The following is a 25120-nucleotide window of genomic DNA, read 5'->3' on the forward strand; positions in this document are numbered from 1 at the left end:
ATAGAGCTACTTTATATTAGGTAGAGGGGAGTAAAGGGAGGAGGGGGAGTATGGGATTAGGAAAGATAGTGCAATAAATTAGACATTCTTACCCTATGTATATATATAGCTATAGGACTGGTGGGATTTTACATCATGTATAACCAGAAGAATGAGAAACTATATTCCATTACATATGATGTATCAAAGTGCATTCTACTGTCATGTATATCTAATTAAAACAAATTTAAAAAAAAATCAACGGCTGGGGTTGTAATTCAGTGGTAACTGTTCCTGGGTTCAATCCCCAGTGTCAAAAACAAAAACAAACAAACAAAAAACCTATATACTATCTACATGAAGATATATAGATTGATATAAACATTTTATGTATATGAATGTGCACATATATGTATATATGTGTGTATATGTATGTGTGTATACATATATATGTCAGATTTTTTTAAAATATATTTTTTAGTTGTTGATGCACCTTTTTAAAAATTTATTTATATGTGGTTCTGAGGATTGACCCCAGTGCCTCACACATGCTAGGCAAGTGCTCTGCCACTGAGCCACAACCCTAGCCCCTATGTATCAGATTTAAAAGAGTAGTATCAAAAACTGGGTGCAGTGTCACATGCCTATAATCCCAGTGACTCAGGGGGCTGAGGCAGAAGAATCACAAATTCAAGGCCAGCCTAAGCAACTTAGTGGGACCCTATTTTAAAATCTGAAAAAAAAAAAAAAAAAAAAAAGGACTAGGGATGAAGCTAAGTGGTAAAATGCCTCTGAGTTCAATTTTCAGTACAAAACAAATATTTTAAAAGTATTTTTAAAGTAGTTTGAAAAGTAAAGAACACAGGGGACCCAGTTATCCCACTCCTCAGTCTATACCCAAAGGACTTAAAAACAACATACTACAGGGACACAGCCACATCAATGTTTATAGCAGCACAATTCACAATAGCTAAATTGTGGATCCAACCTACATACCCTTCAGTAGATAAATGGATAAAGAAAATGTGGTATATATACACAATGGTATATTATTCGGCATTAAAAGAGAATAAAATCAGGGCATTTGCAGGTAAATGGATGGAGTTGGAGAATATAATGCTAAATGAAGTAAGCCAATCCCCAAAAAACAAATGCTGAATGTCTTCTCTGATATAAGGATGCTAATTCATAATGGGGATGGGGAGGGCATGGGAGGAATAGATGAACTTTAGATAGGGCAAAGGGGAGGGAGGAGAGGGGGGGATGCGGGTAGGAAAAAGGGTGGAATGAGATGGACATCATTCCCCTAAGTACACGTATGAAAACATGAATGGTGTGGCTCTACTTTGTGTTCAACCAGAAACATGAAAAATTTTGCTCTGTTTGTGTAATATGAATTGAATTGCATTCTGCTGTCATATATAACTAATTAGAATAAATAAAATTTAAAAAATAAAAAAAACACAGGGACTGGGATTGTGGCTCAGCAGTAGAGTGCTTGCCTTGCACGTATGGGGCACTAGGTTCAATCCTCAGCACCACATAAAAATAAATAAACAAAATAAAGGTATTATGTGCATCTACAATTTAAAAAAAATAAAGAACACTAATGAATCAATAACAGTCAAACAGAAAAAGAAAATGGGCTAAAGACTAAAACAGGTACTTTGCAAAAGAGGAAACTCAAATTATCAAATATGCAACAAGATGAGGCTGAGACTGTAGTTCAGTGGCAGAACGCTTGCCTAGCACATGTGAGGCACTGGGTTCGATCCTTAGCACCACATAAAAATAAACAAATGAAATAAAGGCATTCTGTCCATCCACAACTACCAAAAAAGTTTTAAAATATGTATGAGGAGATACTAATAAGCAAGGAAGGAAACACAGAGTAGAACCACACTGAAATATTTTTGCACCCAACAGATTGATAAAAGAAAAACAGCATGGTATTGGCACCAAAATAGACATGTAGGCCAATGGTACAGAGTAGAAGACACAGAGACCAACCCACAGATTCCAAAAGTACACAATGCTATATAACAGTGGGCATTCTTACACATTGCTAATAAGCATGTAAGTTTGTACAAAGATGCTGAAAAAACAATTTGATATTACCTATTATGACTGAATGGGTAAATGTCCTATGTCTCTGCAATTCTGCTCCCAGTCACATACTATAGAGGAACTCTTGTGCCAAGAAAATGCGCAGGGGAAGCTGGGGGTGTAGCTCAGAGGGAGAGTTCTTACCTAGCATGCATGAAGCCCTTGGTTCAATCCCCAGCACCACAAAAAAATGAAAAAGAGAAGAAACATGTACGTAAATTTTCAGAGCAGAATTATACATGATAATAAAAAATTGGAAGCAATCTAAATGTCCACCAAGAATAGAATATATAATTTTTTAATATTTATTTATTCTTTTTAATTTTAGGTGGACACAATATCTTTATTTTGTTTTTATGTGGTGTTAATAATCGAACCCAGTGCCTCACACTTGCTAGGCGAGCACGCTACCACTTGAGCTACATCCCCAGCCCTAGAATATATAATTATATATATCCATAGAAAGGAAATTATACAGTACAAAGATAATGAATTAACGTCTATGCACATCATTATAGATGGCACAATACTGAAAAGAATCAAGTCACAGAAGAAATACACAGTATGTCTGTTTATACTAAGTTCAAAACAGACAAAACTAAACATTGTCTTGTTTAGGGAAGCACACAGGTGATGGCTACCCTAAAAGGGAATGATTATTCTAAAAATCAGGACATCGATAGCCTCAGTGGTATAATCAGGGATAAGTAATTGAGGTCTCCCCCTTGCCCCCAGGGACTTGCTATGACATGGACAATGTTCTCTTTCTTAACCCATAGGTTAGGCACAGTGCTCACTTACTTTTCATTCTTTAAAATGTATATTTATGTTGAATATGTTCTCCGGTGACTATAATTGATTTTTTTTAAAAACACCGTTTGCTTGAAAGTAAAGCAAATAAAAATTACGCTAGAGATTTTTGAGTTGAAAACAAGGGGACCTCGCTCTAAACCAAACCAAACAAGTAAAATTTGGCAGTAAATATAATTTGTGAACTCTGACATCAGCCACACCCGTTTTCAGACATCCCACAATTACATGTTTCACTGCACTTGATGACTGTATACCATAGAAATAAACAATGAATATGGGCTTCCTGACAGATTATTTTTTTAATCTTCCCACAAGTATGAAGAAACAACAGAGAAAAACTCATTGCTCATGATAGATGGAGAGTGTTGTTTGATAAAAATTAATTATATCTGATAACCTAAATGATAAATCACTTAAACCTTTTTAGTCATTCATTAAGTCAGAAACTTAGCTTTCTTATCTGCACAAGACTGAAATATTTTACAAAACATCATCTGAATTTAAAAACATCTTTAGGCCTAGGGTGGTTTGATTGATATCCATATTTTTTCTTTAATTAAAATATTTCCACTCTTTTTATTCCCTCTGTGCTGGGACCAAACCTAGGCCCTTGTATATGTTATATAATCCCTCTGTGACGACCTACGTCCCCAACCCAAACAGTTTTGATTTTTAAAGGGGAGCTCATGTGGCTGATTTCATATTTCCCCTTTTCAAAGAGAGGACTCATTGTTGTTTCAATAGTAGTTATTCATTATACTAACCAAACCTATAGATTCACTGAATTATGCCTTGTCCCTAAAATGTTTGATCTTAATAATGACCCAGAAGTGACAAAATTGTAGTACACTCCATTTAATAAACTAAGTAATATCTGTCATCTGTCTTCAAAAGATCTGCCCAAGATGATTAAAATTTTAAGAACCAAAATGTGTTAATCTTTATTTTGTTAATCTACAATTCTTTGTCCAGCAAGGTTGGAAAATCTTGATTTTTTTTTTAATATTTATTTTTTCAGTTGTAGTTGGACACAATACTTTTATTTTATTTATTTATTTATTTTTATGTGGTGCTGAGGATTGAACACAGGGCCTTACTCATGCTAGGTGAGCCCTCTACCGCTGAGCCACAACCCCAGCCCCCAGAATCTTGATTTTGAAACAAAGTAATGAAAGTTCCAAGTGAGTGGCACTAATAGCCAATGGAGGCAGGTTTAGGCTGAGGGGCAAGTGGTCCAGGAAGCCTTCATAGGTCAAGAGTAACTGGAGCTCAACCTGAAAAGGAGAAACAGTGGGACCCACTTTTATGAAATCAAATAGGAACAATCAGCGTTAGCAAGCCCAGCATCTGACAGAATCCAAAGCAGGACTATAACTGGGTTCCAGCAAGGGAGAAGATCTGGGTGCTATACGGGAAAACACGGAGACTCTTGTCTCTTGTTCCTTCTGTGTAGGTTGTCATGTTCCTGTGTCTCCATCAGCATTTCTGGTCTCCATGGATCAGAAAATCACCACGGTGACCCAGATGTGGCCACTTTGAGAAAGCTGACCCTAGCTCTTGGTCCAATTTCTAAGTTCCCCAGGGAGAGATTTGGACTATCACAGCTTGGGTTTGGTGACAACTCTTGGGCCAAACAATTGTGATTAGAGATCCACCCCTATGGGATGGGTGGACAACCAATGGTCACCTATTATAGAAGGAAAGAGAGACAAGCTGAGGGAAGCAGGAACCCCTTTCTGAAGGCGGAAATGTGTTTGATCTGTTCTAGTGACATCAAGTAGGGCAATTTGGCTGATCCAGAGTTTATACAAAAGTACTGAGATATTAGAGAAATAAAGTCACATTGGAGAAAAATTTGGACATCAAGCTAAAAGCGTTAAATATTCTATAGATTTTTTTAAAAATATTTATTTTTTAGGTGTAGATGGTATAGATTTTTTTCATTAGAACTCTACAGGTTCAATGAGTACAGCAAGTCTTCACCAAAAATATTATATTCAGGAAGACTAGGAGGCTAGGATGGAGGGTTTGGAGGCTAGGAAGTCTGTTTAAATGCTTATGTTGATTACAAAATTATTCATAATAAGTAGTTGGAAAAGCCAATGCGCAACACATCTGCAATCCCAGCTATGCAGGAGGCTGAGGCAGGAGGATGGCAAGCTAAAGGACAGCCTAGGTAATTTAGCGAGACCCTGTCTCAGAATAAAATGGAAAAGCCTGGGGATGTAGTTCAGAGGTATAACACTCCAGAGTTCTACCCCAGTACTGTATGTGTATGTATATATATATATATATATATATATATATATATATATATATATATATATATAAAATAAATTTGAAAACAACCTGAATATCCATCAATAGAATGGTTAAAGAGTCTATGGCAACTTCAACAGATGAGTGGTTAAAGAAAATGTAGTACATATACACAATGGAATATCACTCAACCTTAAAGAAAAATGAAATTATGGCATTTGCAGGCAAATGGATGGAACTAGAGAATATCATGCTAAGTGAAATAAACCAATCCCTCAAACCCAAAAGCCAAATATCTTCTCTGATAAGCAGATGGTGATCCATAGTGGAGCAGGAGGGACAGGGAAGAATGAAGGAAATTTGGTTCGTGTAGACTGGAGAAAGGGGAGGGGTGGGGCTGTGGGGATGGGAAGGACAGTAGAATGAGACAGACATTATTACCCTACGTACATGTATGATTACACTACTGGAGTGACTCTGCACCATGTACAGCCAGAGGAATGAGAAGTTGTGCTCCATTTGTGTACAATATGTCTACATGCATTCTACGGTTAAAAAAAGAAATATATATATATATATATATATATATATATATATATATATATATATATAAGATTTTATGGCAAATTATATCATCTTGAGTATTGTGTTCATCTACAAAAATGTAACAACAAATCCCATCAATATGTTCAACTGTAATGCACCAATAAAAAATCTGGGATAAAAGAGTCTATGACACATGTATCCCATAGAATTTAATATAGTAATGTAATCATTCATTAAAAAATAGAATGTAAAGCTATAATCACTAACATGAAAAGATCAGTAATTTATGAGAAAATATCAAAGTAATAGAATGATATGACTGGTATAGTTCTTTTTAAGTTAAAATATTTTTTAAAAATATTTATTTAGTTGTAGGTAAACACACAGAATCCTTATTTATTTTTATGTGGTGCTGAGGATTGAACCCAGTGCCTCACACATGTGAGGCAAGCACTTTACCACAGAGCTACAGCCTCAGCCGCAAAGTTAAAATGGTTTTAAAGTATATAGTTTTTAAATAGATAGAACTATTTCTGTAACAACATTCATGAAACAGTTAAAGTGGTTTCCCATGGGGAAGGAAGTGGGGTTGACCAGTGAGTAGAGGTAAAAATAAAGAACAACATTCACATTTTGTGATATTGTATATGTTTAAAAAGAAAAAAAATATGTAGAAATACATTCTTCAAAATTAAATTATAGGGCTGGGGTTGTGGCTCAGTGATAGAGCACTTGCCTAGCATGCATGAGGTATTTGGTTCTAGCTTAGCACCACATTAAAAAACTAGAGTTAAAAAAAGAGGTATTGTGTCCATATGTGTGTGTGTGTGTGTGTGTGTGTGTGTGTGTGTATATATATATATATATATATATATATATATATATATATATATATATATTATATGTTGTTGTGGTATTGGGGATTGAACTCAGGGACAGTCACCACTGAGCCACATCCCCAGCCCACTTTTGCATTTTATTAGATACAGGGTCTTACTGAGTTGCTTAGTGCCTCACCGTTACTGAGGCTGGCTTTGAACCCATGATCCTCCTGTCTCAGCCTCCTGAGTGGCTGGGATTATAGGCATGTGCTACCATGCCCAGCTGCAACTAAAAATGTATTTTTTATTAGTTATTGATGGACCTTTATTAATTTATTTGTTTATATGTGGTGCTGAGAATCGAACCCAGTGCCTTAGACATGCTAAGCAAGCATTCTACCACTGAGCCACAACCCCAGCCCCTAAAAATGTATTTTTAAAAATATATATATTAGATCCAACATGGCAGCGGGCATGGAGGTATCAAGTCTCTGACCTCTCCAGCTGCGCGGGCATAAGGAGTCTTAAATCGTCTAAATGCTGTTTGCTCAAGATCACTAGGCATTGCTGAGCTAACACGGATCTGGGGCGAAGAGCCTGCTCCTCTCAGAACACACGCCAAGCCCGAAACGGCCGAATTCAGGCTCCCGGTTGCCTGGGTCTCGCAGACAAACTGCTCTGGCTCAGTGCTAAACGAACCCACGGAAAGACCCGCAGAATCCTGTGGAGGTAAATACCAACAGAGCCTTAATAGGCAGTGGCAACAGGATTGAGACGGGGCTTGGGAGGGCCTGTCAGGACCCACCCGTTGCTTTGGTCACCTAGCAAAGGGAACGAAATGCTGCCACTCGCATGGGATACCAACATGGCAGAGAACTTACATCACCAGAATGCGGCGGAGGAGATAATTGAAACCAGCGGCGGCAGGTGTGTAACCCCCTAGCCCTCCCCTCCACACAGCGGGGAAACCTCAAGGGCCCCTCCCAGCTCTCCCGTGAGTGCGATTGTCAGACCGAGGGAATCAGGAGTGATGTGGGACCCACGGCGCAGGACCCCCGGCTACCGCTCCCACCAGCGCAGACAACTGAGGTCTCTTGCACCAGCTCCCAGGGGAGTGGCTACTGGAAGGCAAGCAAAATACGCCAAGGACTCTCAGCCCCAAGCTCCACAACCTTAGGAGCTGAGGGATTGGCAAGCTGGGAGAGTGTGCCCAGTTGTTCAAGAAAATAGGGCTCCCGTGAGCAGCAGACCTGTCGCGTAATCAGTATTGTGGAGAGCGTCACCTTTGAACAGGGCCAGTGGCGAGGGGACTAGACACAAGAAACGGCCGGAGGCACTCAGGAGTGGAGACCCGCCCAGTCGGGGAGGAGGAGCTGCTGCACAGTGATTGGTTCCCGCGCACTGAGAGGAGAGGCTTGGCCCGGTGGGCACAGCTCCACCTACTGGAAGAGAAGTTAATCGAACTCTAAGACTGCATTTTTTAATTTTAATTTTTTTCTTTTTTAATTTTTTAAAATATTTTTTGAATTTTTTTATTTCTTATTTTTACTTTTTTTGATTATTTTTTAAAATTTTTTCTTTTTTTATTTTCTATTTTTTTCTTTTGTCTTTTCATTTCTTTTCAATTTCCTTATTCCCCTTTCCTTGAATTCTATCTGTTTACTCTCATTCTCTTTAGTGACTTCTTCCCTCCCCTTCAAATACCTTTCCTCCCAAGCAATACGAAGCTGTTTATGTGTAATTTACTAAATATGTATAGGTCAATGTTCCGAGACATTATATAGTGCTACCAAGACCTTAACTTCCCCCAAATACTCCAGACCATCCTCCTGTTAATATCCCTCGTCAGTAGAGCAACCTTCCAAGGTTGTCAAGAGATACCAACCTCAATACCATCACATCATTCGACCTAAATATAAGTCCCAAGACCAAACCGCAGACCGCTATATGCCATCAGAATCCGTACACAGTTTAGGAAACGAATGAATCTACACTTAAGTGCAACAAAACTCATCATCTCTAGTCATAGTCTCCCATCACAAAAGACAGACCCCAGAGACACACAAAACCAAATAAATTTATAGGAGTAAACAGTAACTCAGCAGTCAAACAGAGCAAGAAGTAACATAAGCAGCATGAAAAAGCAAGGAAGAAAAGGAGTACAAACAATGCAGGACAGCCTAAATATACAGGAGAACCTAGAGGCATCAGAAAAATGGTCAAATAAAGAACTCAAAGAATATCTTAGACAGATGGAATGGAATCTTAAAGAGGATATGAGACAGCAAATTCAAACAATGAAAGAACTCATTGAAAATGAAATACACAAGCAAATAAAAGAAGCAAATAAGCATCTTTATCAGGAGATAGAGATTATTAAAAAAATCAAACAATAATTTTAGAAATGAAGGAAACTATAAACCAAATTAAAAACTCAAATGAGAATATCACTAACAGAGAGGAGCAAGTAGAAGCCAGAACGTCAGACAATGAAGACAAAATATATCATCTTGAAAAGAGTCTAGCTAACTCAGGAAGGCTGGTAAAAAATCACGAGAAAAATATCCAAGAGATATGGGATAACATAAAAAAACCAAACTTAAGAGTCATTGGGAGAGAGGAAGGTATAGAGGTTCAAACCAAGGGAATGAACAACCTGTTGAATGAAATAATTATAGAAAACTTTCCAGACATAAAAAAGGAAATGGATGTAAAAATTGTAGATGCATACAGGACACTGAGCATACAAAATCACAGTAGACCAACGCCAAGACACATTGTTATGAAGATATCCAATATACAGAACAAAGAGAAAATATTAAAAGCTACAAGAGAAAGGAGGCAGATTACATTCAGGGGTAAACCAATAAGGTTAACAACGGATTTTTCATCACAGACACTGAAAGCGAGAAGATCCTGGAACAACGTATTTCAAACTCTGAAAGACAATGGATGCCAACCAAGAATTTGTATCCAGCAAAATTAAGCTTCAGGTACGACAACGATATAAAAATCTTTCATGATAAACAAAATTTAAAAGAATTTGCAGCCAGAAAACCAGCATTGCAAAGCATCTTGAGCAAAACACTACACGAAGAAGAAATGAAAAACAATAACCAAAACCAACAGTAGGAAGTACCTCAGTAAGCCAGAGAGCAGGGGGAAAGCTAATCATGGAGAAACAAACCAAATTAAAAAAAAAAGATAAATAATCAAACATGGCTGGAAGTACAAATCATATATCAATAGTAACTTTAAAAGTAAATGGCTTAAACTCACCAATAAAGCAACATAGGCTGGTAACATGGATTAAAAAAACAAATCCAAAAATATGCTGCCTCCAGGAGACACATTTGATTGGAAAAGACATACACAGGCTGAAGGTGAAAGATTGGGAAAAATCATACCACGCACACGGTCCTCGTAAGCAAGCAGGGGTGGCCATCCTCATATCGAATAAAATTGACTTCAAGACTAAGTTAATCAAAAGGGATAAGGAAGGACATTATATACTGTTAAAAGGAACCATACACCAACAAGACATAACAATTATCAATATTTATGCACCAAATAATGGTGCTGCGACGTTCATAAAACAAACTCTCCTCAAGTTCAAGAATCAAATAGACCACAACACAATAATTATGGGTGACTTCAACACTCCTCTCTCACCATTGGACAGATCCTCCAAACAAAAGTTGAATAAAGAAACTATAGAACTCAATAACACAATCAATAACCTAGACTTAACTGACATATATAGAATATATCAACCATCATCAAGTGGATATAATTTTTTCTCAGTAGCACATGGATCATTCTCAAAAATAGACCATATATTATGCCATAGGGCAACCCTCAGTAAATATAAAGGGGTGGAGATAATACCATGCATTTTATCTGATCATAATGGAATGAAACTGGAAATCAACGATAAAAGAAGGAAGGAAAAAATCATACATCTCATGGAAAATGAACAATATGTTACTGAATGATCAATGGGTTACAGAAGACATAAAGGAGGAAATCAAAAAATTCTTAGAGACAAATGAAAATACAGACACAACATATCAGAATCTATGGGACACAATGAAAGCAGTTTTAAGAGGGAAATTCATTGCCTAGAGGTCATTCCTCAAAAAAAGAAAAAAACAACAAATAAATGAGCTCACACTTCATCTCAAAGCCCTAGAAAAGGAAGAACAAAACATCAGCAAATGTAGCAGAAGGCAAGAAATAATTAAAATCAGAGCGGAAATCAACGAAATTTAAACAAAAGAAACTATTGAAAAAAATTGACAAAACTAAAAGTTGGTTCTTCGAAAAAATAAATAAGATCGACAGACCCTTAGCCATGCTAACAAAGAGAAGAAGAGAGAGAACTCAAATTACTAACATACGGGATGAAAAAGGCAATATTACAACAGATGCTACAGAAATACAGAAGACAATTAGAAATTATTTTGAAACCCTATATTCCAATAAAATACAAGATAGTGAAGACATTGATAAATTTCTTAAGTCATATGATTTGCCCAGACTGAATCAGGAGGATACACACAATTTGAACAGACCAATATCAATGGATGAAATAGAAGAAGCAATCAAAGGACTACCAACCAAGAAAAGCCCAGGACCGGATGGGTATACAGCGGAGTTTTACAAAACCTTAAAAGAAGAATTAAAACCAATACTTTTCAAGTTATTTCAGGAAATAGAAAAAGAGGGAGCCCTTCCAAATTCATTCTATGAGGCCAACATCACCCGGATTCCGAAAACAGACAAAGACACCTCAAAGATAGAAAACTACAGACCAATATCTCTAATGAACCTAGATGCAAAAATCCTCAATAAAATTCTGGTGAATCAGACACAAAAACACATCAAAAAAATTGTGCACCATGATCAAGTAGGATTCATCCCTGGGATGCAAGGATGGTTCAATATACGGAAATCAATAAATGTTATTCACCACATCAATAGACTTAAAGATAAGAACCATATGATCATCTCGATAGACGCAGAAAAAGCATTCGACAAAGTACAGCATCCCTTTATGTTCAAAACTCCAGAAAAACTAGGGATAACAGGAACTTACCTCAACATTGTAAAAGCTATCTATGCTAAGCCTCAGGCTAGCATCATTCTGAATGGAGAAAAATTGAAGGCATTCCCTCTAAAATCTGGAACAAGACAGGGATGCCCTCTATCACCACTTCTATTCAATATAGTCCTCGAAACACTGGCCAGAGCACTTAGACAGATGAAAGAAATTAAAGGCATAAAAATAGGAAAAGAAGAACTTAAATTATCACTATTTGCAGGTGACATGATTCTGTACCTAGAAGACCCAAAAGGGTCTACAAAAAAACTACTAGAACTAATAAATGAATTCAGCAAAGTGGCAGGATATAAAATCAACATGCATAAATCAAAGGCATTCCTGTGTATCAGCGACAAATTTTCTGAAATGGAAATGAGGAAAAACACCCCATTCACAATATCCTCAAAAAAAAAATAAAATACTTGGGAATCAACCTAACAAAAGAGGTGAAAGATTTATACAATGAAAACTACAGAACCCTAAAGAGAGAAATAGAAGAAGATCTTAGAAGATGGAAAAATATACCCTGTTCATGGATAGGCAGAACTAACATCATCAAAATGGCGATATTACCAAAAGTTCTCTATAGGTTCAATGCAATGCCAATCAAAATCCCAATAACATTTCTTGTAGAAATAGATAAAGCAATCATGAAATTCATATGGAAAAATAAAAGACCCAGAATAGCAAAAGCAACTCTAAGCAGGAAGTGTGAATCAGGCGGCATAGCGATACCAGATTTCAAATTATACTACAGAGCAATAGTAACAAAAACAGCATGGTACTGGTACCAAAACAGGCAGGTGGACCAATGGTACAGAATAGAGGACACAGAGAGTAATCCACAAAGTTACAACTATCTTATATTTGATAAAGGGGCTAAAAGCATGCAATGGAGGAAGGATAGCATCTTCAACAAATGGTGCTGGGAAAACTGGAAATCCATATGCAACAAAATGAAACTGAATCCCCTTCTCTCGCCATGCACAAAAGTTAACTCAAAATGGATCAAGGAGCTTGATATCAAATCAGAGACTCTGCGTCTGATAGAAGAAAAAGTTGGCTCCGATCTACATATTGTGGGGTCGGGCTCCAAATTCCTTAATAGGACACCCATAGCACAAGAGTTAATAAGAAGAATCAACAAATGGGACTTACTCAAACTAAAAAGTTTTTTCTCAGCAAGAGAAACAATAAGAGAGGTAAATAGGGAACCTACATCCTGGGAACAAATTTTTACTCCTCACACTTCAGATAGAGCCCTAATATCCAGAGTATACAAAGAACTCAAAAAATTAAACAATAAGATAACAAATAACCCAATCAACAAATGGGCCAAGGACCTGAACAGACACTTCTCAGAGGAGGACATACAATCAATCAACAAGTACATGAAAAAATGCTCAACATCTCTAGCAGTCAGAGAAATGCAAATCAAAACCATCCTAAGATACCATCTCACTCCAGTAAGATTGGCAGCCATTATGAAGTCAAACAACAACAAGTGCTGACGAGGATGTGGAGGAAAGGGTACACTTGTACATTGCTGGTGGGACTGCAAATTGGTGCGGCCAATTTGGAAAGCAGTATGGAGATTCCTTGGAAAGCTGGGAATGGAACCACTATTTGACCCAGCTATTCCCCTTCTTGGACTATTCCCTAAAGATCTTAAAAGAGCGTACTATAGGGACACTGCTACAACAATGTTAATAGCAGCACAATTCACAATAGCTAGACTGTGGAACCAACCTAGATGCCCTTCAATAGATGAATGGATTAAAAAATGTGGCATTTATACACAATGGAGTATTACTCTGCATTAAAAAATGACAAAATCATGGAATTTGCAGGGAAATGGATGGCACTAGAGCAGATTATGCTAAGTGAAGCTAGCCAATCCCTTAAAAATAAATGCCAAATGTCTTCTTTGATATAATGAGAGCAACTAAGAACAGAGCAGGGAGGAAGAGCATGAGAAGAAGATCACCAGTAAACAGGGACAAGAGGGGGGAGGGAAAGAGAGAGAGAAGGGAAATTGCATGGTAAAGGAAGGAGACCCTCATTGTTATACAAAATTACATATAAGAGGAAGTGAGGGGAAAGGGGAAAAAAAACAAGAGAGAGAAATGAATTACAGTAGATGGGGTAGGGAGAGAAGATGGGAAGGGAGGGAAGGGGAGGGGAGGGGGATAGTAGAGGATAGGAAAGGCAGCAGAATACAACATACACTAGTATGGCAGTAGGTAAAAAAGTGGTTGTGTAACCGATGTGAATCTGCAATACGTATATAGGGTAAAAATGGGAGGTCATAATCCGCTTGAATCAAATGTATGAAATATGATATGTCAAGAACTTTGTAATGTTTTGAACCACTAATAATATATATATATATATATATATATATATATATATATATATATATATATATATATATATTAGGTGCTGGGGTTGTGGCTCAGCAGTAGAGTGCACGCCTAGCACATGTGAGATACTGGGTTCTAGCCTCAGCATCACATAAAAATAAATAAATAAAATAAAGGTATTGTGTCCAACTACAACTAAAAATAAAAATAAGAAATATATTTTAGATGTTGATAGATATTTATTTTATTCATTATTTATGTGCAGTGCTGAGAATCCAACCCAGTGCCTCACACGTGCTAGGCAAACGCTCTACCTCTGAGCAACAACCCCAACCCTGCAACTAAAAATATTTAAAAAAATTAAATTACAATTGCTTTTCAGTCTTTTGGCTAAGATCAAGTTTAAAAATTAAGTTGCAAAGGAAGTGAATTCCGTTCTCAGTAAGACTGGGGAAGGACATACACTTAGTTTCAGAGATCAGAATAACGATGCTGCCATTTCAGAAGCACCTTGAGGTTTACAGTGGATTACTAACATTGGCTGTGTTCCAGGCAACTTTTAAGCCTTTTTACACGTTAACCTGTTTACTTCTCACAAGGACCCTATGAAGTAGATAGATACCTGTTATTGCCCTTATCTTACTGAATAAGAAACTGAGGCACAGAGAAGACAAGTCACTGATCCATGGTCACATTGCCAGGAAGTGACAGGGTTGGGATTCTGGCTCTTGAAACTCAGCTCTGATTAGTTTTACTAAACTACACTTGTTAAAAAAAACATGTTCATGTGCATTAACTCATGTGCTCCCAAGTACCTATCATCCCCTATGTCACATAGGAGAAAACTCATATCTCAGAGGACTTAAAATTGCCTATTTTCATGTTCATGTCCCCAGCAGACTTTGAGCTCCATTATGGAAGAAATCTCTATTTTGTTGTTATACTCTATGGCATATAGGAAGTAGCCATGCTGAATGCTGTAGTAGTTTAAAATGTCTGCACATTCTTTAACACTCCCTTTAAAGAGGCAGACTCTAATTGTCCTCTCCTGGAATATGGGTTGGATTTAGTGACTCACTTCTAATGAATAGAGTGAAACAAAGTAGTAGCATGTGACTCAGAAACTAGGACTTTTAAGTCACTATAGTGTCTCCTTGCTTGTTCCAAAGGAAGCCAGTTGTCATGTCATGAGGAAACTCCTGTGTGGTGAGAAACTGGGGCTTCCAGCCAACATCTAGCAAGTAACTGAGGCTTCCTGCTAATAGAAATGTATGGGAATTTGAAGGTTCAATCTCCAGCCTCAGTCAATCCCTCAGACGACTGCAGCCCAGCTCGCACTGGAACTAAAACATTAAATACCCTGAGCAGAATCATCCAGGTAAGCTGCTGTCAAACTCATGACCTGTAGAAACAGAAGTAATGAACATTCATTGTTTTAAGTGACTGAATATTGGGGTAATTTGTTACAAAGCAACAGATAACTAATGTAAATATTTTATTTAAAACAATATATACATATGTAGGGAGCTTGTTAATGTGTTTTTCCATTTTGCATTTTCATGAATCTTTCCCCTAGTTGGCTTAGAGCATTCACTGGCTTGAGGGTGTCATGTAAAGAGTTGGGTTAGGATTATTAAAGCATGAATTTTAAAAGGAAGAGTTAATCGGAATGGAACCACCATGTGACCCAGTAATCCCATTCCTCAGCATATGCCCAAAAGACTTAAAATCAGCATACTATAGTGATGTGGCTGCATCAATGTTTATAGCAGCACAATTCATGATGGTTAACCTATGAAACCAGCCTAGGTACCCTTCAACAGAAGAACAGATAAATAAAATGCAGTACTTATACACAATGGAATATTATTTGGCCATAAAAAGAATGAAATTATGGCATTTGCCAGTAAATGGATGGAACTGGAGACTATCATGTTAAGTAAAATAAGCCAATTCCCCAAAACCAAAGGCCAAATGCTCTCTCTGCTATGCGGATGCTGACTCACAATAGAGTGGGGGCTTGAGGAGTGGAGGTTCACCAGATTGGACAGAGGGAATGGGGGGAAAGGAAGGAGGAATGAGAATGAGAAAGACAGTAGAATGAATCAGACATGACTTTTCTGTGTTCATATATGCACACACAACCAGTGTAACTACACATCATGCACAACCACCAAAATGGGAAATTATACTCCATGTACGTATGTCAAAATACATTCTACTGGTATGTATAACTAAAAAGAACAACAACAAAAAATCTCTTAAAAGTAAGAGTTGGGCTGGGATTGTTGCTCAGTGGTTAGAGTGCTTGCCTCGCTTGCGTGGGGCACTGGGTTCAATCCTCAGCACCACATAAATAAATAAAATAAAGGTATTGTGTCCATCTACAACTAAAAAATTTTTTTAAATAATTTTAAAAAAGAGTTAAGGGCTGGGGTTGTGGCTCAGTGGCAGAGTGCATGTCTCACACATGTGAGGCGCTGGGTTCAATCCTTAGTACCACATAAAAATAAATAAACAAAATAAAGATATTGTGTCCATTATAACATATATATATATATTTAAAGGAAGAGTTAAAAATCAGCTTCAGATATCCAAAATAGGACTTTTTGGTTTTTTGACACTAGGGATTGATCCCAGAGGTCCTCTGCCACTGAGCTATAACCCTAACCTTTTTTATTTTATTTTGAGACACTAAGGCTTTGCTGAGGCTAACTTTAAACATGCAATCCTCCCAGGTCTCTGGGATTACAGACATGTGCTACTGTGCCCAGCCCAAAATTGTGTGTGTGTGTGTGTGTGTGTGTGTGTGTATAAATGTGGAAATCCAGGGGGAATTAAAAAGACAAGAAATAAAAGGCTTTCCACATTGCTTTTACTGAGATTGACATAGCAAAGGCAAAACCCAGTAGAGTAGATCTCAGAATCCTTTATAGTGTAAGGTGACAACTTTGCCTGCCTGTAATGACCACATCTTTGAGCTTTGCTGTCTCAGCACAGAACAGGAGACGATGTTGAGGAAGCAGAATGTTTAACCTTTTCCTGTTGTGGTGGAGTGTGAGAAGGCAGGAGGAGTTGGAGTTAGGAAAGCTGGGCAGTGAGAAGTTTCTTCATATCAGGAGTAAGTCCCAGAGAGGGAAGACATGTTAGAGTGTTTGAGGAAGGCCAAGGCCAGAGGGGATTCTTCTCTACTTCCCATCTGGAATTTCAGAAGAAAATCACTGTTCAAGGTGAGTCCACAGCACAATGGGGTGGACCCAGAAGAAGAAAGAGAGTAGAGCAATCAGGCAGTTGAACCTCCATTAGCTCCTATATGATGTGGAAGGGACACAGACGTCCTTGTATTTTTTGTAGAGGACACAGAACATGGTTCAACTGATAGATACTAGGTTTGTCACTTGGAGGTTAAAGTGACCTCACAGTAAAATAGAGAGGAGGGCATTGAATGGAGGATGTGGCAGAGGTTTAGAGGGTCTATACCGCTGGTGAGAACCACGGCAGGCCTGAGGTAGCTGAGGCATACCACCAGATCCTGACCTAGTACAGAAAAGTGACCATCCCCAGCAACAGATAGCAGCAAGAAACCAGAAATAGCACCTGTGAGGCCTCAGTGGACACTAGTCTTGGAGCCAGACCAGCAAGCAGCTCACACCAGACACTTGACTATAGAAGCTGCAATAAAGAATGCTCCATTGAAGATGAAGAGTATCAAATATTAAAATTATTTAAAAACCAAAATTATATGAAATCTATTGAAGTACTAATAAGACAGCAAGTAATTAGCAGGACAAAATGGCAGGGATACTGAGTACCCAAGGAACTTTTGCCCTGAGGTCTTTGTCAATCCAACTAATCTGAGCCTCTGTCTTCCTAAGGAGGAAGGTACAAAACAAATCCCCCAAGAGAACTGAGAACTCCAAGTCTACATTTTAAAAAGTCTCTTTGCAAGAGGGGACTGCTGAATAATACAATGAACAGACAATTTTATTTTGTTTTTAAAAAATTTTTTGTAGATGGACATAATACCTTTATTTTATTTATTCATTTTTATGTGGTGCTGAGGATCAAACCTAGTGCCTCACACATGCTAAGGCAAGTGCTCTACCACTGAGCCACAACCCCAGCCCAGACAAATAATTTTAACCCTGAAAATTTGTCACTATTTACTGGCATAACTGCAGCTATCACCCCTGGATAATCCAAAAATATTCAGGCCGTAAACTTCAATTGGTGCCATTTTGGTGCAGCTCCCAGATATTGAAAGTAACATATCCATTTTAAGAAGTCACTTTTATCCTGGGCCTCAATTTCTTTCTTTCTTATTTTTTTTTAAATAAAATGTGATGTATTTTTTTTTAAAGAGAGAGTGAGAGAATTTTTTTTTTTTAATATTCATTTCTTAGTTTTCGGCGGACACAACATCTTTGTTTGTATGTGGTGCTGAGGATCGAACCCGGGCCGCACGCATGCCAGGCAAGCGCGCTAACGCTTGAGCCACATCCCCAGCCCAAATGTGATGTATTTAAGTGAATTATTTGATCAAACTGTTGTTTCTAACTTGATTATTTATTTACATAACATTCCTTCAACTTATGTCATATTCAGATAATAAATAACATACATACAAATACCTGTGTTCTCTTGTTTACTAGATATGTGAAATTCCTTTTTTAATTTTTTTATATTTTTAAATTTTTTTATATATGACAACAGAATGCATTACAATTCTAATTACACATATAGAGCACAATTTTTCATATCTCTGGTTGTATACAAAGTGTATTCACACCAATTCCTCTGTACTTTGGATAGTAATGATCATCACATTCCACCATCATTTATAACCCCATTCCCCCTCTTCCCTCCCACCCCTCTGCGCTATCTAGAGTTCATCTATTCCTCCCATGCTCCTGCTCCCTAGCCCACTATGAATCAGCCTCCTTATATCAGAGAAAACATTCGGCATTTGTTTTTTGGGGATTGGCTAACTTCACTTAGCATTATCTTCTCTAACTCCATCCATCTACCTGCAAATGCCACGAAGGGCCTCAATTTCTTTACACAAATATTTTTTCAAGGTCAATCAGCTGCACATACTAAAAAATGACTAAGCACATATAAAGAAATTAGTGCCATGTGAGAACTAAAAACAAAGAAAAAAAAAAGGAGGTTGACAGAGAAACAAAAAGATTTTATTTTTATTTATTTATTTTTTGGCACTGGAGATGGAACCCTGGACTTTGCATGTGCGCTACCACTGAGCTACACCCTCGGCCCTGCGAAAAGATTCTAGACACTGAAATTGCCAAACAAATTATAAAATGATTGTAACTGCTATTATTAAATAAATAAGAGACAAACTTGAAAATCTCTTCAGGAAACTGTAAACTATAAAAAGTGGCCAAAAACATTTTAAGAAGAGGGGCTGGGATTGTGGCTCAGTGGTAGAGCATTGCCTGACATGTGTGAGGCACTGGTGTCAATCTTCAGCAGCACATCAAAATAAATAAAAAATAAATGTATTTTGTGTCCCTCTACAACTAAAAACATAAAAAATTAAAAAAAAAACATTTTAAGAAGAACCAAATAAAAATTCTCAAAATGAAAACTTGTTAACAAGGACTGAAAATGAAGACAAAACCAATATGGATGGCTGCCTGCATATTCGACACAAATGAAAAGAGAAGTAGAGAATAGCAAAGTAAGATTTTACAGAATGCAGTTCAGAATGTCAGGAAAACGGGATACATGACAGAGACATTAAGATTCACGGACAACAGAGCAAGAAAGTCTAACATACATATACAGTCCTAGAAGAAAAAGAGAAAGATTATGTAGTAGAGACAAGTTTTGAAGAAAAACTGACCTACATATAATTTCCCAGAAACTATGAATCTACATACTCCAGACAAACAAATCCCAAGTAGCAAAGAAAGGAAGGAAATTCACCCAAATTCATCATAAAACTAATAACCACCAAAGAAGAAGATATTGAAGATAGAGTGTTGGTAGATATAGTTGTCAAAGGAACAGCACTTTGACCACTGACTTCTCATAACTGCCTTTGGTCAGGGGTATGGTTCAGTGGTAGAGGGTTCCCTAGCATGCGCAAGGCCCTGGGTTCAATCCAAGCACTACAAATTAATGTATACCAAAAAAGTTAATTTGTTATCAATAACAGCAATGTAAATCAAATGACAGTGTATTACAAATGATGGGGGTGAAAGAAAATAACTTATTTTTCTATTCTTAGTAAAAATATATTTCAAGAGTAAAGGTATGGGGCTGGGTTGTGGCTCAGTGGTAAAGCGCTTACCTGGCATGTGTGAGGCACTGGGTTTGATCCTCAGCACCACATAAAAATAAATAAATAAAATAAAGGTGTTGTGTCCATCTACAACTAAAATAAAAATTAAAAAAAGAATAAAGGTATACGTTCTTCGCCGAGAGTCGCCGCGGTTTCCTGCTTCAATAGTGCTTGGACGGAACTGGCGCTGGACCCGACCCCAGCCGCCGCTGAGAGCCAGCAGCCCTTCACCACCTCTTCACAGTGCCCTCGGACGGCCCCAGGCCTCCGCCGCGACTCCAGCGCCGCGCCTCTCCTCAGCCGCCAGCCGTGCCTACCACGTCCCCCTCGCAGGTGCGCCAGAACTACCACCAGGACTCAACCGCCAGATCAACCTGGAGCTCTACGCCTCCTATGTCTACCTGTCCATGTCTTACTACTTTGACCGTGATGATGTGGCTTTGAAGAACTTTGCCAAATATTTTCTTCACCAATCTCATGAGGAGAGGGAACATGCTGAGAAATTGATGAAGCTGCAGAACCGAATCTTCCTTCAGGATATCAAGAAACCAGACCATGATGACTGGGAGAGTGGGCTCAATGCAATGGAATGTGCTTTGCACTTGGAGAAAAGTGTGAACCAGTCACTTCTGGAACTGCACAAACTGGCCACTGACAAAAATGACCCCCACTTGTGTGACTTCATTGAGACTCATTACCTGAATGAGCAGGTGACAGCCTTCAAAGAACTGGGTGACCATGTAACCAACTTGCGCAAGATAGGAGCCCCAGAATCAGGCATGGCAGAGTATCTCTTTGACAAGCACACCCTGGGAGATAGTGATAACGAGAGCTAAACCTCAGCCTGAATTTCCCATAGCCGTGCAAGTGACTTCCGTGGTCACCAAGGCAGTGCATGCATGTTGGGGTTACCTTTACCTTTTCTATAAGTTGTACCAAAACATCCACTTATGTTCTTTAATTTGTACCATTCCTTCAAATAAAGAAATTTGGGGGCTGGGGATGTGGCTTAAGCGGTAGTGCGCTTGCCTGGCATGCGTGTGGCCTGGGTTCGATCCTCAGCACCACATACAAACAAAGATATTGTGTCCGCTGAAAACTAAAAAATAAATATTAAAAAAAAAGTTCTCTAAAAAAAAGAAAAGAAAGAAATTTGGTACCCAGAAAAAAAAAAGAATAAAGGTATAATATGGACATTTCAAAAACAGAAAGGGTTTGCTATTATCCATACCCCTGTATAAGAGTATTCAGAAGGAGGGCATTCTGAAGAAAGAATGTGATCCCAGACAGAAGTTCTGAGGGGCCAGAAACAGTGAAAAACAGAGCGGGGAGTGTACCTCAGTGGTAGAGTGCTTGCCTCACATGTGTTATGTTTGGGTTCAAACCCCAGTACTGGAGTGGGGGTGAAAGTCAAAGACAAATCTAAACAATGCAATGTTGTGCACAACATATCATCAAAAATGTCTTGCCTGGTGCAGTGGCACACGCCTGTAATCCCAGCAGCTTGGGAGGCTGAGACAGGAGAATCGTGAGTTCAAAGCCAACCTCAACAGAGGCAAGGTACTAATCAACTCAGTGAGACCGTGTCTATAATTAAAATACAAAATAGGGCTGGGGGGCTGGGCTTGTGGCTTAGTGATAGAGCACTTGCCTGACATGTGTGAGGCACTGGGTTTGATTCTCAGCACCGGAAAAAAATAAATAGAGGTCCAACGACTACTAATAAAATATTTAAAAAATATATATATATAGGGCTAAGGATGTGGCTCAGTGGCTGAGTGCTCCTAAGTTCAATGCCTGGGACCTCCCTCCCACCCCCACCCCCCAAAATGTCTTATGACCCAGGCGTGGTGTCACATACCTGTAATCCCAGCTGCTCTGGAGGCTGAGGCAGCAAAGCCCAAGCAATTTAGAGAGACCCTGTCTCTAAATAAAATATAAACAAAGGGCTGGGGATGCGGATCAGTGGTTAAGCACCCATGGGTACCAAAAAAAAAATCTTAAGAGATTGAAAAATAAGTAAGTTAAATACACAAATATCAAAGCATACAAATTAGAAGAGTAAATTAAGTTAGCGTTTAAAATCTGTAGTATCTAGCACAAGAATAACATTATTGACTAATTTTTTACTTGATAAACTATATGTATATATATAGAAGGTTTTTAGGTTAACCTCTGAAAGTGTAAATACAGAAGTTGTAGCCTATATAGCATTAGAAGAGAAAAGATGGAATGGTAAAAATAATCTAAATGAAGAAAAGGAAGGAGAGAAAAAGAATAGGAGAAAGCAAAACAGAAGGCGGTCGATGTTAATTACAGTAATTATTAATACTAATTAATTAAAATAAAATTAAATATATATTTTAAAGTGTTTATGTGTGCATATGTATATAATATATAAACTCTTTTTTTTGCAATATTACGTACTAAACTTAGAGGTGTTCTACATCCCTTGCCCTTTTTATTCTTTATTTTGAGGGCCTTTCTATGTGTCCAGGCTGGGTTTGAACATGCCATCCTCCTGCCTCAACCTCCTGAATTGCTGGGATTAGTGGCATACCTACATCCAGCTAAATAAAACATAAATTGATTAAATATTTCAGTTAAGAGACAAAAGTTTTCTGTCTAAATAAAAAACTAAACAAATATTCAAACAGGTTGAAATATTTAAATGAAAATAGATATACCTTGCATATATAACCAAAAATGACTAGTGCTACTATATTAATAATACATCATAGACTCTAGGACAAAAAGTATTATTGAAAATAATCTGGCAGTTCCTGAGAACATGAAACCACATTAACATACGACCCAGAAGTTCAACTACTAGGTATAAACACAAAACAACTGAAAGTAAGGACTCAAAACAGATACTTGTATAACAGTGTTCATTGTTCACAATAGACAAAAGGTGAAAAAAAAAATACGTATTCCATAGGTGGACAGAAAAACAATACGTGACATTGACATGCCATGGAATACTAGTTATCCATAAAAGGGAATGAAGTCTGACATACCCCACTACATGGGTGAACCCTGAAAACATGTGCTAAGTGAAATAAGCCAGACATGAAAGGATGCATGTTATATGATTCCATTTATATGAAAGGTATAGAATAGGCAAATTACAGAAACATAAAGTAGATTAGAGTTTACCAGGGACTGAGGGAAGGAGGAACATAGGGGGGTTTCATTTAATGGTTACAGTTTCAGTTTGGGGTGATGAAAAATTTTTAGTAATAGATGATGGTTATAATTGCATACATTAATTGATTTAAATGACTCTAATTAATGCCACACTTAATAATAGTTATTAATTATTAATACACTTAATAATAGTTAAAATTACAAATTTTACATTATGTATATTTTACCATAATAAAAAGTTGGGGCTGGGGTTGTGGCTCAGTGGTAGAGCACTCGCCTTGCACGCCTGAGGCACTGGGTTCCATCCTCAGCACCACATAAAAAATAAATAAAGGTATTGTGTCCATTTACAACTATTAAACTCATTAAAAAGTTACTAAGATATAGATAATCACTTCTTAGCAATATAAGTTCAATTTACTGAGAAAAAAATTTAGAAATGTAAAATTTTTATGTCTTAATAACATGCCCCTAATTATGTAAGAGAAAATTAGAAGAACTATAAGGACTACAATCATATGGGAAAGTAAAAAATCTCTCTCTTCATAACTGATAGAACAAAAATTATTAAGTAGAGAATTCAATGATGATGAATAAAGTTAAACTAATTGAGAACAAATATTATATTTAAAGTTAAACTAATTGAGAACAACTATGTAAAAAATATTCTGCTCACATCCCCAGCACCACCATCAAAAAAAAAAATTTTTTTTAACAACATAGATCACTTCAAAGATATACTAAGTTATTTGGGAAATTTAAACTCAAAGAAGGTCATTTAGAAATTTAAAGACATGCTTCTAAATAACTCCCGGGTCAAAGATAAAATCATATTGGAAATAGGTATGTATTAAATATCACATTGAATCCTATTAATATGTACAATTATTACCTGTTAATTTAAAATTTTTTCATTTAAAAAATTTTGTAAGAATGGTTTTTAAAAAATACTATCTAGCAAAAACTTGTGGATAAAGCTAAAAAAATGCTTAGAGTACTGATTGGACCCTAAAGTTATATTAGAGAAAAAAAGACTAAAAGTTACAAGTTAAACATCTATTTCAGGATAATGAGAAACAAATTGCAAAATAAATGAAAATAAAATAGTAAGAAATAAAGATGAACTAAATACATGATATAGAAAAAAAGCATATAACAGAAACAATAATGCCAATATTGAATTCTTTGAGAATACTAAAAAAATAATTTTAAATAATAAAAATAAGCAGTGCTTATTCAAATCTTTTGGGAGATAAAAGAGAAAGAAAAAACACAAGATCAGGAATGAAAGGAGGGCATATTATTCCAGATGTTGCAGACATTGAGAAGATAATAAGAGGATATACTATCAGATTTAATGACAATGCATTTGAGAATGTGGACCTTATAGATTATTTCCTAGGGGTAAAATTAGTAAATCCTATAGTGATAGAAGAATCTTGAATAATCCCATAACCAATCATGATATCAGCTGAATCACTCATAGAAAAAAAAAAAACATAGGGAAAACTCCAGAACCAAAAATCTTTAATGTAACCTTATCATTCTTTTAAAGAATGAAGTATTCTGATATCACATAAAAACATTAAACATTATGGGCTGGGGTTGGGGCTCAGTGGCAGAGCGTTTGCCTAGCATGTGTAAGGCACTGGGTTCGATCCTCAATACCACA

The 25120-nt window shown here is 37.2% G+C and overlaps 1 pseudogene; it reads left to right on the forward strand.

Moving 5' to 3' along the window:
• The first annotated feature begins 7554 nt into the window (after positions 1-7554).
• Positions 7555-21149, forward strand: LOC114103725 (ferritin heavy chain pseudogene; annotated as a pseudogene).
• Positions 21150-25120: the final 3971 nt, after the last annotated feature.

The sequence above is a fragment of the Marmota flaviventris genome, chromosome 10, assembly GCF_047511675.1.
Source record: "Marmota flaviventris isolate mMarFla1 chromosome 10, mMarFla1.hap1, whole genome shotgun sequence".
NCBI lineage: Eukaryota > Metazoa > Chordata > Mammalia > Rodentia > Sciuridae > Marmota > Marmota flaviventris.